General features: G+C 38.1%; 1 protein-coding gene and 1 long non-coding RNA gene across 2 annotated transcripts in view; one reads left to right on the forward strand and one right to left on the reverse strand.

Moving 5' to 3' along the window:
• Window positions 1-130: 130 nt before the first annotated feature.
• Window positions 131-6399, forward strand: LOC131796219 (uncharacterized). The gene is made up of 4 exons (XR_009341108.2): window positions 131-718; window positions 1844-1969; window positions 5956-6081; window positions 6196-6399. It is a non-coding gene; the product is annotated as an uncharacterized lncRNA (long non-coding RNA).
• Window positions 6400-13143: 6744 nt separating this feature from the next.
• Window positions 13144-13947, reverse strand: part of LOC131795529 (tetratricopeptide repeat protein 28-like) — a 31665-nt gene continuing 30861 nt past the window's right edge. The window contains exon 4 of the transcript XR_010717174.1: window positions 13144-13282. The gene's annotated coding sequence lies outside the window, so the exon portion shown is untranslated. The remainder of the gene's footprint in view (window positions 13283-13947) is intronic.

Raw genomic sequence — 13947 nt, forward strand, 5'->3', positions numbered from 1 at the left:
ATACATCCGGTTTCGGACGAATTTGGTAAATCGTAGACATATATTGAAAAGAGTCTGGGTCCCAGTAGAGATCCTTGGGGAACACCGATGGGAATTTGTCGTAGCTTTGATATTGCGTCGTTGACTTTGACGTATTGCGATCTTTCATGAAGGTAGCTTGCATTCCACTCGTGGAATACACCAGAGACTCTTAAAACTGACAATTTAGATTTAAGGATGGTATGATCAACGGTGTCGAACGCCTTCTTAAAGTCGACAAAAAGAACTCCAACTTTGTAGCCATCGTCAATTGCCTTTTCAATTGTTCTTTTAAAGTTTCCTGACAGTGATATCGATGTGTCTGCGCAGTTATGTTCCCTCCATGTTTTAAGAAGTTCTGGAGCCGACAGAGTGAGTGAATTGTACGTTGTTGTCACTAACCTCGTGTTGCCGCGTTATTTCGCGAGTTGTCTACTCGCAGAGCGTGATGCATTTGCTTTGTTAGTCGAAAAGTACTGGGAATTAGTTTCAAGAAAACCCGACATGGCGTCGTAAACAATGAAACGAACCGCCGATTTTGATACCATAATAGTTGAAAAAAACGGTATTTTACGAATCACATGCCTTTCAGTACATGTAAGCACTTGTCTGATGACGTTTACATTGAAGAAATGGCGTTACAGCGGCTGGAAGACTTTGAAATGGAGACCACGTGTGACATTCAAATCAAGTGTCAAAGGTAATTACGGAATTAGTCAAATAGCACTGCTTGAAGTGTATTTTTCTTTCAATTTCCGCTTCCTAACATTTTCTAGTTGCAAAGTAAGCTAGTATTCGTACTATAGTCTCTGTATCATAATTAAAGAAACTGGGAATGTGTATCGTATTACTTCCGCTGGATGGGATGCTTGTCCACTACAGGTTACCCACCCTACCCCCCTAAGCAATTCATCAGTCACTTGTGACCATTTCTACTCCTGGATGTAGAGAGTAATAAACATTGCTACTCCTGGGTGTAGAGAGTAAGAGCCCAAAACACAATGCAATAACCTGGCCAGGTCTTAAGCCTGGAAACCTTAACCCAGAGTCTAGCATTCTGAAATTAAGGGTGCTCATCTAACCCACATCTTTTGTGGCCACTCTGAAATTTCGATTTTTGAATTTATAAGTTTTTCAACTTCTGATTTAAGGTAGTGGACCTGATTCTTATATTTAGAATGAGAATTTTGTTCTTTTTTGAACAAGGCCACAGAATTAAGAAAAAATATATTTTGCCAATTTACCTCATTAATTAGTTTTTTCTTTAAATGAGAAAAAAAAAATTTTAATTTTTTTACATCAAAATTGACTGAATTTTTGAAAAGTGGGTTTCCTGACCTTCACAAGACCAGGGAGGGAAATGGCAGGGAATTTTTTTCAGGCACAGTTGGATAAAAAGCCTGCATACAGTTACTTCTGCAAATTAATACTAGAGAGTTTGTACAGTGCTTGAAATTTTAGTGCTTTGTCAAAATGACTCTTGAAACTAGATTGAGTAGGAGGTATTCAGCAAGCTCTGCATTGTGGCAGCTTATGAAACTTGGCAATTGTTTCCCTATTTTCATAAACACAGATTCATAAAATGCATTGAATGCTGTGGTTCAATGTGATTGTTCCATGATCTGGGAGTGTGTCCGAGGCGAAAAAGCTTACACCAAGGTGTTTATACCAGTGGTATTTTTTGTGCCCCTCCCCTTTTGCAGTCACCTGACATGCTTGTTCCTGTCCATCTTACAAATTCAGAAAAGTGAGTCCTGTTCTGCAGGCAAGGCTAGTAGAGTCTTTGTATTAGAAAGTGTAACCAGGGGTATGCATGTTTTTGCAGCTGAATGCAGATGATGCCACCACTGTCAAAAGGATGCTGGTGCAAACAAGAATTAGAGAGCCTGTAAGAGATTATTTTTTGAGTCAATGTGATGCTCCAAGGAAATTTGACACCTCAAATTTCAAGGTAATAGCTTCGTTGGCAGTACACCCTTTATTTCTTTTAGAGTTTCTTTTGGTGTGCTTAATATCATGCCTATATGTAGCATGCAGTGGTTGATCAGGAGTAATTGCTCAGTAACTATGCAAATTCAACAAAGTCAAAAAAACCCATAACATTTTGGGAGAACCATCTAAGAAAGGGGACAATTTGGTATTATCAACTGAGTTGATAGCATAAGTTGGCCACAGTACAGATTTGAAAAGCTAACCTCTTTATGGTGGCTAATTTAGATTATCAATTCAGTTGATAATACCAAATTACCCTGTTACTTTCTCCCACTGATGCAGTTTCCTTAGAAACTTACCCCCTTTATTCATTCATCAAAGAAAAAGTTCTTGTTCATATTAATCACAAAGTTAACACCTCTGGACATTAATGTCCATCTTATAAATTATTGTTGTACTAAGTTCTTGCTCTAGTGCTCCAGTCTTATAGAATTAGTTTTTTGGTCATCTTGACTAAAAAGTTGTGATGTTCCTCTTCTTCTCCTTGCTATTTGTCCATTTCTCTGTTTGATATGAAAAACTGTTACAATAGGTTTAAAATGGCATGAAATACTGCTATAAGTGTTAAATCCATTGCCCATCCAGTAGGGCAGGGGTTAATCAAAAAGTAATAAAAGTTAGATAAATTGATCAAAGGGTAAGGTGAAATTTACATTTTCCTTCAGCCAAGTCATAGAAGAAAGTCTATTTGGGGAGTAGCTTTGAGGGTTGGTGTTTGATTTTTTCCAATTTTGAGGGTACATGCCTAATTAATGGTTGATGTTTATCAGGAAGATACTTCATTAGTTGTGTGAGTTTAAATCAAAATCAAGTTGTTTTGTTTTTATTTATCAGTTAACATTTATCTTCAGAACTTCTCAGTCTTCCTCCTCTGTGCAGTAGTAGTTAAGTGAAGCATAATTCTAGATAGCCTAGGACCCCTCTAGCTAGCAATAATTGACTATTGATTTTCCTGTTTTTAGAGAAGCAAACAACAATTAATAACTGAAAACAGAACTTTGCACAACAGTTTCTTCTGACTGGTCTTGAGCATCACGCATGTTCAAAGTGTGTACTAAATAAGAACAACCTGGGATTTAATGAACCTGAACTTGAGTGCTTGCTTCACACCCTCTTATTTAATGAACTAAGTGGTCTGAAATTATAAGGGTCATTTCAAAATCAAACGAGCATGCAATGCAAGTTTGATTTGAAACCACAAGGGAGTCTTGGTATGATTTTAGGCCCATATAGCGAAACACAAAGTTCAATTACCACTTTACTACATCCATTTTGAAATCACAAAATTTAATCACTCAGCTACATGATTTTTTAGTCTGTACTAATATCGGATCTTGAACTGTGTGCAAGAGATGGTGACTAATAGCTGACCTGCGATGGGGTCAGCTTCATTCATGAAGTCTCGTCCTCGGTCTTGATCTGTGATGCTTAGACCTGGTCCACCAAAAAACAAAGAGAAGAGAGTGAAAACTGTTTTGGAAACTGGATTGTCTTGCGGCACTGTACAGATCTTAAACTGTGTACAGGAGATGGGCAACTAATAGCTGACCCGCAATGGGGTCAGCTTCATCCATGAAGTCTCTTCCTCAGTCTTGATCTGTGATGCTAAGACCTGGTCCACCAAAAAACAAAGAGAAGAGTGTGAAAATTGTTTTGGAAACTGGACTGTCTTGCTGTACTGTATGGATCTTAAACTGTGCTCAAGAGATGGGTGAATAATAGCAGACCCAAAATGGAGTCAGCTTTACCCACAAAGTCTCTTCCTCAGTCTTGATCTAGGGTGCTAAGACGTGGTCCACCAAAAAACAAAGAGAAGAGTGTGAAAACTGTTTCGGAAACTGGAGCGTCATGCTGAGCTGTACGGATTTTGAAATGTGTACAAGAGATGGGTGACAAATGGTTGACTCAAATTGGAGTTGGCTTCACCCATAAAATCTCTTCCACAGTCTTTATCTGTGATGCTAAGACATGGTCCACCAAAAAAACAAAGAGAAGAGTGTGAAAACTGTTTCGGAACTGGACTGTCATGCTGAGCTGTACGGATTTTGAATTGTGAACAAGAGATGGGTGCCAAATGGTTGACTCAAATTGGAGTCGGCTTCACCCATAAAGTCTCTTCCACAGTCTTGATCTGTGATGCTAAGACATGGTCCACCAAAAAACAAAGAGAAGAGTGTGAAAACTGTTTCGGAACTGGACTGTCATGCTGAGCTGTAGGAATCTTGAGTTGTGTACAAGAGATGACAAACGGGCTACTCATACTGGAGTCGGCTTCACCCGTTAAGTCTCTTCCACAGTCTTGACCTGTGATGCTAGGACCTTGAACACCAAAAGAACATAGAGAAGAGTGTGAAAACTGTTTCGGAAACTGGACTGTTGTGCAACGCTGTATATTCTTGAACTTTGTGCAAGAGATGAGTGACTAATTGTTGACCCGTATTGGAGTGGGTTTCACCCATTAAGGCCCTTCCTAAGTCTTTTTCTGAGATGCTAAGTTTCGGTTTAACAAAAAAAAAAACCAAAGAGAAGAGTGTGAATAAACAGTTTTGAAACTTGATTGACGAGCAACGCAAAAGGATCTCGAACTGTGTACAAGAGATGGGTGACTAAAAGCTGACCCGCAATGCATTCGGCTTCACCTGCAAAGTCTAACTAAAAAAAGATGGGTTACTAGTAGCTGCTCCTCAATGGAGTCAGTTTCGCCCGCAAAGTCTCTTCCTCAGTCTTGATATAGGATGCTAAGACCTGGTCCACCTAAAAACAAAGAGGAGAGTGTGAAAACTGTTTCGAAAACTGGACTGTTTAGCTGCACTGTACAGATCTTAAACTGTGTACAAGAGATGGGTGACTAATAGCTGACCCGCAATGGGGTCGGCTTCATTCATTAATTATCTCTCTCAGTCTTGATCTGTGATGTGAACAAAGAGAAGAGTGTAAAAACTGTTTTGGAAACTGGATTGTCTTCCTGTGCTGTACGGATCTTAAACTGTGTACAAGAGATGGCTGACTAATAGCTGATGGAGTTGGCTTCACCCGCGAAGTCTCTTCCTCAGTCTTGCTCTAGAATGTTAAGACGTGGTCCACCAAAAAACGAAGAGAAGAGTTTGAAAACTGTTTCGGAAACTGGACTGTCGTGCTGAGCTGTACGAAATTGTGTACAAGAGATGGGTGGCAAATGTCTGACTCAAATGTCTGAGATGGGTTACTAGTAGCTGCTCCTCAATGGAGTCAGTTTCGCCCGCAAAGTCTCTTCCACAGTCTTGATCTATGATGCTAAGAACTGGTCCACCAAAAAACAAAGAGAAGAGTGTGAAAACTGTTTCGGAAACTGGACTGTCTTGCTGCGCTGTACGGATCTTGAAATGTGTACAAGAGTGACTAATAGCTGACCCGCAATGGAGTCGAGTTCAACCATAAAGTTTCTTCCTCAGTCTTGATCTGAAATGCTAAGACTTGGTCTACCGAAAAACAAAAAGAAAAGTGTGAAAACTGTTCTGGAAACTGGACTGTCTTATTGCGATATACAGATCTTTAGTGGTGTACAAGAGATATGCGGTAAATAGCTGATTGGCATCGGAGCCATTCTAACTTATTAAGCATCTTCCTGTTATATTGGATGTGTGTGGTGGTTTAGGAAATTCGTGTGAAATGAAAATGTCGTTCTTTTCACGGAATAGGCTTGCGTGTGGCCAGTGAGGCTCTTTCTGTAAATATTATGATAAATGAGCACTTCGAGTAATATTATGGGTCGAAAACTTACGCGACCGTGATCACTGTTTATAAAGCAGTAGAATGTTTTTTGCTATAAGAAAGGTTAAGGATGTCTGTGTTTGTGGTACATGTATATGAGTACGTATGCACTTTCGTGTTTTATTTTCAAGTATAGAGTATTTGGCACGAAATGTTCAAATTGGTTCTTTGATGCTATCTCGTTTTCCTTTGCAGAGGTAGTGAGGAATGACAATTTGAAGCAGTAAACCACAGAAAATTTTTAACCTTGGAAAGAAGCAAGAATTGGGGGTCCAACCGCAAGTTAAAAAGTTCACAGAGACCAGGATACTTAATGTTTTGGTGAGTGTAACTGCTGTGGTATAGTTGTACGGAAGATTGTAGTTTTCAAATGAAGCCATCTGTATTTATGTTAAAGAAAGTGAGTAATTTTGTTTATTTCTCTGTATTTCGCAGGTGTTTCAGCCCCAACAAACCGAAAATTTTAACTTCGAAAGGAGGTGTAAATTTGGAGTATAAAAACCTCCGCCAGCTTCTTTGTGGTTCACTTAGGTAACGTACAGTGGGGACAGATACCATTTGAAGCTCTCTCTACCTTACTTTAAGATTTCATGATAAATGACCAAGGAAAAAAGTGTCAACCGTGGAAGGAAGGAAAAATCGGGGGTCGATCCGCCACCGTCCCCCACCACACCCGCCTCTTATAGACAGTTGTTTTGTAATTTGAAACAAGTTTAACATTGTGGTATGACATATCGTAAAAAGCATGCGTCTTATTACACGCATGTGTTTTATGATGTAGTCTTACCACAATGTTAAACTTGTCTCAAATTACAAAACAACTGTCTATAAGAGGCGGGTGTGGTGGGGGACGGTGGCGGATCGACCCCCGATTTCTGCTTTCTTTCCGAGGTTGAAAACTTCCCATGTTCTCTTACTTATAATGGCCTTTTCTCGCAACCTCTACAAAGATTAAGAACCCCTAAGGTTTGCTTATTCTTCCGAGCTCGATATTTTTGCTTGAGATGGTTGTTCCTCCTGACGCCTATTGCTGCGGTATATAGAATACACAAGTCAATATTTTTTTTCTTTCTTTTATTTTGTAAAATTCAAATCACAGCACATCAATAAAATATTTACATTGAAACCACTTACAGTGTTCCGTGAAGTTCATAATGGTAATGTACCTCAAACTAAAAAAAGGGAAAATTAAAAATTTACTGCAATGCTGAACTCCTAATAACAACTAAAAGTTGTCTGGAAGTAAAATTCCTAAATTGTTACAATACGCCAACATCGTTCCCTCTAAGGCTGATAATCACTAGAGTATTCTCATCTTCTCTCACCATCTTTCTAAACTTGGAATATTTCCGGTATCTGAAATAGTATAGTGAGCAAGCAAATTTGTATCTAATAAGTTAACATTCCTGATTAAGAAAAAATGCTACTCAAAGAGAAAGAAAATATTTTATTACGCAAATTTCCGAAGGTGGTAATCTGATTAAAATAACACAGATTTCAGTTCAAGAAGTTCAGCAATAACACATCATTTATACTCACCAAATTACAAAATAGTTTCTTCTCTCTTGCCCTTGTTTTTTAACTGGCAATCTTTGCAGTACCTGGTACAGGAAAAGTAACCCTTGAAATAATGAAGAATTTAACACTTCTGGTTCCACTCGAAAATGATTTACTGCACAATGACATTTAAAATATTTGTGGGTGCAAATTTCCGAGGTGGAAAATTTCTACTCTGTAACATAGAATTCCCTTTCAGGTTCAACATTTCTGGGGCCCAGGCCTGTATTCGAAGGTCCCGTTACTCGATGGGTACGTAAGGCTGTTCTCTTTTGATTCAAGATGGGGTTTTAAAAGTTTTTAAAACTAAAAACCAGCTCATCTGTTTGTTAAATTTTCTTTTAAATAACACTGAAAATATTTGCGGGTGCAAATTTTCGAATGTGGAACTTCTATCGACTAGCGAGGACTTGAGCTCTAGGGGTTCAACGATGAACTTTGCTCACCAGAAAAATTGTATTATCGTCTTCCTTGACCCTTCGTCTTTACTGGAAGGGAAAATTTAACCGAGAAATACTGCAGAATTACACGTTTTTGGTTCCAGTTAAAATATTTTGTTCCATAATAACATTGAAAATAATTACAAATGCAAAAATTTGCATGTGGACACTTCTAAGGAATTAAACAATTCAGTACAGGCGGTTTAACCACAACACATCACTTTCACTCACCAAAATAGAACGTATCCTCGACTTGGACTCGTAACTTTAGAAGTTACCTGAAGAAGGAAAGAAACGAGAAAATTACTAATGTACATTTTTGACACTTCTGATTCCAGTCAATTTAAAGGAAATAAGTTACTGCATTCACAGCTAACTTTTATCACTATAAAAGAATCATAGTGTAACAATGCTATTCACCACAATAGCATTGTTTTAATCTGTATGATGGTCAGTTAGTCAGTAGGCCAATCAGTCAGCCAGCCAGTCAGTTATTTAGCTGGCCAGCCGGTTAATAAGTCACAGTCAATCAGAGTGTCAGCTACTCAGTCAGTCACAAAATCAGTCAACCAGCCAGTAAGACAGACAAGAAGTCATGCAGCTAGCCAATTAGTCAGCCAACCAGTCTGCCAGTCAGTCGCTCCATTACCCAGCAAGTCAACTAGACTGTAAGTCCACCCCCAGTCAGCCTTTCAGTCAGTCAGTCAGCTAGCCAGCCAGCCAGTCAGTTAGTCAGTCAGTCTGTCTGTTGGCCTCTTGGAGGATCATTTAGTAATTCAATCAGCTTTTCATTTGGTCATTTAGTTCATCAGTCAGTCAGTAAATCAGTAAGGCCAGAACACTAGCACCCTGCCATTCACTCACATATTCATCCACTCACCTACTCAATTCCATACTCAATCAGCGAGCCACTTCTCAGTCAGTCAACAAGCCACTAACAAGTTAGCAAGCTTGTCAGTAAGTAAATTCATCATACAGTCATTGAGCCAGTGAGCCAGTAAGTGACTTACTCTACAGTTTTAAGGTGGACTGAACATGCAGTCTGTTAATTAGTCTGTCTGTCGGCCTCTTAGAGGATCATTTAGTAATTCAATCAGCTTTTCATTTGGTCATTAAGTTCATCAGTCAGTAAGTCAGTCAGCCATTATGCAAGGCAGTCAGCTACTCAGACAACTGGTCATTCAGTAAGTCATACTGTCAGTCAGACAGCAAGCCAGCAAGTCAATCAGAAATCCAGTCAGTCACTCAGTCAATGCATAAAGGCTTAATGTTCTAATGAAACTGTGATGCTGCATTGGTGGGGGATATAACTAATAGATAATTTGGTTTGATCAAATGAGTTGATAATGTGAAATGATCACCATAGAAAGATGCTAAAGCTGACTTTTAACTAACACTTTAAACATCACCTTAAGTTTCTCTTGAAAGTGACCAATTCACATTATCAACTCAGTTGATAAAACAGTTAGTCAATTTGTCAGGCAGTCAGTCAGTCAAAAAGTAAAATGAATAAAAGGGGTACATTTCTAAAGAAACTGTGGTGCTGCATTGGTGGAAGAGTATAACAAGGTAATTTGGAATTATCAACTGAGTTGGTAATGTAGATCGACCTCTGTAAAGAGTTTCAAAGCTGACATTTTGAGCATATGCCCTTACCTTGGTCAGAGCAAAAGACAAAGGGCTAAAGCTCAACATGTCAGCTTTGAAACTCTTAATGAAGGCCAATTTATGTTATCAACTCAGTTGACAACACCAAATTACCAAGTCAAAAAGTCAGGCCAGCACACAAGCAGTCAGACAACCAGTACATTACACATTTACTCACTCATTCACTCACTCCCCAGCTCATTCAGTCACTGAGTCAACAATCCAGACAGTCAGTTGGTCAGCCAGCCTGCCAAGTCGTAAACTCTACAGACAGTCAGTGACCCCAGGTAGTCAGTCAGCCAGTAGTAACATACAGTGCAGTTACTAGGTGGACTGGGCATGCATTCTGCCTGTTTCTTTATAGGGTATACTCCTACCGAACCAATCTGTTGGTCAGTCAGCGAAACATATCACTTTAAATAAGTCAATAAAGGGAGGGGGGAAGAGAGAAAAATACCTATAATAAAAGTTTTGCATTCTCTTTTTTCCCTTCTTCCCAGTTTCTTTTTATTGTCATGGTTAGCTATTTGCATAGTCTTCTTTGCAACAGTTCTTTGGGATGTCATGCAATGTCCTCCCCCCCCCCTTAAAAATGAAGCTTCTTTTAAAAGGGAGGGTTTACTAAATGGCATCCAAAAGGAATGTTGTGATAGTAGTCTTTCAAAAACCATCATCATCAAGTATTTGTCACTGGTGGACTGAAAAGTTAAGCATTTGTTCTTAATATGCAATTTACTCGAACCATGTCAATAGACAGGTATCCCTGTATAGAATAAACAATTATAGAAAGAATTCTGTAATAAACATACCATAGACATTAATGGTGATTAACCATCAAATACCTTGCTCAAGAGATCCTTCTTCAAAGTTACCCAACTCATGATGAGTCTGTGTTGCCAGTGCTAGACTGAGGCTCTGTAGATGTCACAAACCTACCATGTAGAATGGGAACAAAAACAATAATTGAAATATTCATTTCATAGAACAAGAAATCCAAGGGGCAAGAGGTTTACTGCTAAACGATGATGCAGAAAATATGAACAGCAAAGAAAGAAACCCTACTGTGATGCCCTCGAATGGGCAACCTCTCAATGATTAGTACATAATCACCTTAATTAAATTAAGCAGTTATACTGTACTGTAACTGATTAAATAAAAATCTTGGTCGAGATATGGAACTCATCTGTCAACACAACTTTGGGAGAAGGTACTCCTCCCTATCCCAACCCTTACAATTTTTGAATTCACAAAATAAGATATATTTTAGGAAAAGAATATGTGAGAGTCCTGCCCTTTAAAAGAATCTAAAAATATTGTTGTTTTGGACCTTAGAATGCATTAATAAGACTTAAAAGACTGATCTTTACCCTTTGACCAGTTTGGAATGGGTGACCCAAGCAGGAGTGCTAGACTCCTGTTGATCTAGCTTCTCCCTGGTTGGAGTGATGAATCCTTTTTACAACAAGATTAAAAGGAATTGCCTTTTATATTGTGATTCAAAGTATATGTATATTTACCTCTGAGTGTGTGCTAATATCTTCAACCAGCAGGTTTGTCTACTTTCATGATTCAGACTGAAAAAAATGACAAACAAACAAAATAATGAAATTCTAGAACCCTTTCCTGGTAGAAACTTGTATCTTTCTTCATTATTTTGTAATAAAAATCCGGCAATCATAAAAAAGTTGACTCATCAGTTGTCCAACAATTAAACAGAACTTTTTAGCTTCATATATCATAGATAAGTCACTTGGTCCAAAATAGGCAAACAACGGTTGCTGTCATAACAAATTTAGATGCAAATCATAAGAGATAATTGACTATTGCTGCACCTGTAACTGCTACAGTATTTCCACAAAGTTGGTTTTGTATTTTCTTTATTATGTGCTAAGGATCCTAAGCCTCAGAAGTTAAGTATCCATGCTTTATTTCTTCAAGTACTAGTTGCACAAACTGAATTTGTGTTTTAATCTTCATGAGTAAATAGTCAGAAAAATAACTCTGTCTTGTCTCAATTTTTAAATGTTGTGGTTGTGTTTCAGTTTCTTTTAAATTAGATAAGGAATTTAGATAAAAAAAAAAGATCAAAATAAATACTTAAGAGTATCTAGTACCAAAGTGTGTTCTCAACATTTTGAAGACAATGATTTTAAGTTTGTATACAGCCGAACTAGAAGATTGAGAGATGGCACCTGTCCTTCTTGCTTTCAACAGGAGGTTATTTCAAAAAAACATTTGTTTTTTTTTCCATCACAAATTGTAATTGTTTCAAAGTTTGCTTGGAAGAGTTCCAAATAAGTTTTACATTCATATGAACCCATATTGAGATAAAATATTTTCCTGAAGCTTCCCTCGTTAATCTGCATTACTTCTGTTTTCTATACTACCTACTTGCTAAAAAATGTTGTTTATGGAGAGTCTTGCCAAAATTACAACTCTAAATTGTTGTGGTTCATTTTGAATGCATTTCTTTAAGTTTCAGGGAAAAAAGAGAAAAATGCAATTCACCAGCCTGGGTCTGTCTGTATTGGGAAAAACTGCACCCTCAGTCTTGAGTACTGCTCAAGGCTGTGTTATCTAAGACCTGGGGCACAGTTTTTCCCAATGCAGACCTCCTGCCTGGAATATAATATATATTTATTGTATAAACTGCTGTGTTGTGCAAGAATGTCTAACCCTAAGAACAGTCATAACAGCACACTTGTAAAATTACCATATTTTTTTACATGTTTAATATCACCAATCAGTTGTTGACACATCAATTGTTTTTTGCGCTGATCCATAAGGTTGATGAATGAACCTGGCTAAGCATTCACCATATCTCAACACTGTAAATTCAAATTTCTTACAGAGAGTGACATTCAAGATTTCATAGAAGCAGAAAAAAACCAAAGAACAAAAAACAAAAGTTACTTGGCTTTGGTTATGGCATTTCTTGCAGCTAAGTTATAAGGTAGTCTGTCAGAGCTTTCTCTAATTATAGCAGCTAAAACATTAAAAAAATCCATATTGCTCACAGACAGTAACATTCAAACTCTCCTAGAAGAGGAAAAACCAACATACGAAAAAGAAAAACTGAAAATTACATATTCAGTTGCTTTGGTAATGACATTCTTGGGGCTGAGAACAAAAAATTATAACTGGAAGATTTCCTACAGGCCAATTTTGGCCATTTACCTGCAGATTTTTTCTGTCGGTAAGGACAAAGTCAATAAATGAGAATTTCGTAAATTGAAAATTACACCCATTGTTGTTTTTGTTATCATGATTCAACCCATTTTTCCATCTTGAGCCTTAGTGCCAACACTCTGTACAACTGAAGATTCTTTAATTTTCATTCATTAATGAAGTTGGCTTTTCTTATCATTAAAAGGCTATTGTGTTTATATGAAAAAAAATAATTCATAGTTACTTGTAGATATGGAATTTCTCTTCTCATGTTCAACTTGACATCTCATGCATTTGCTACCCTCACTCATGAGCTATTGAGTTGAAAACTTGAAGAGAAATTCCATATCAACACCTGTCCATGAATTATTCTCTGTATGTTTTACCCAATCAATGTTGCACTTTGTTATGTGCGTAAAAGGATGGAGGGGAGGGGAGGGGGAGGAAAGGGGGAAAAAAATTTGGGAAGTTCTGAGATAATAAGTATTGAAAACAGCATGTCTCTTCAAATGAAAAATATCCACTCATTGTGGCCAGCATTACTACGTTGTATCTGAACCTGGGTTACCCCACCTAAGCGGGTTACCTTACTTACCTGGAGTCCCCCACCTCCATGTAAACAGGCCTTAAACTTACATGCGCAATTACAACTTGGAGGGCCACTTTGATTACATCTCACGGATTACTCTTTGTTCAACATGATGTATGAACTTTAAAGACAATAAAAATAAATACAGCTTGCTTTAAACAAGTATTTCTTGAGCAGGCAACCTTACCTTTGGCTGACTGTATCTATGAATGCTCCATAATGGTTTGGTGCACGTGTGTGTTGACACGTTATCCTCATTTCTCTATTTTAGTAGCCTTTAACGTCGCGTTTTCTTCTTCACATAACGAAAAAAGAGTGAAATACACTCTCACGTCATGGAACACTGAAGCTTCTGTTTTCCTTGCAAATAACATAGTACAACAGAAGAGTAACAAGCCCTCTTCTCCTATCCATCTTCAGCCGCCATGTTTGATTCATTATTTGTTCCCAGTCTCTAGGCACGTCAAATTACAAGAAATAAAACGCGGGAAGCACTGCGCGGTTGACGTGTTTCCTTTTAATAGCTCTTTAAACCACAAAAGTTTGCCAACAAACAAGTAAAAATCCAAGCACTCGATCAGTTTAGGTTTGCTTTATAAAGAATGAAAGCTGTATGCAGTTCATGGCCACCTTCTGTTAGGCGAGACTCATTTGCGATCTACAGTCGCAGCGGTTCGTATTATTGTCAACCTGCGACTGATGTACCGGTAACTCGAAGAAGGGGGAGGGGGATGGGTGAGATTATCACGTCACAGGTGGGGTGCTATGCACTTGAGCTGACACTAG

The sequence above is a fragment of the Pocillopora verrucosa genome, chromosome 4 (genome assembly GCF_036669915.1).
Source record: "Pocillopora verrucosa isolate sample1 chromosome 4, ASM3666991v2, whole genome shotgun sequence".
Lineage (NCBI taxonomy): Eukaryota > Metazoa > Cnidaria > Anthozoa > Scleractinia > Pocilloporidae > Pocillopora > Pocillopora verrucosa.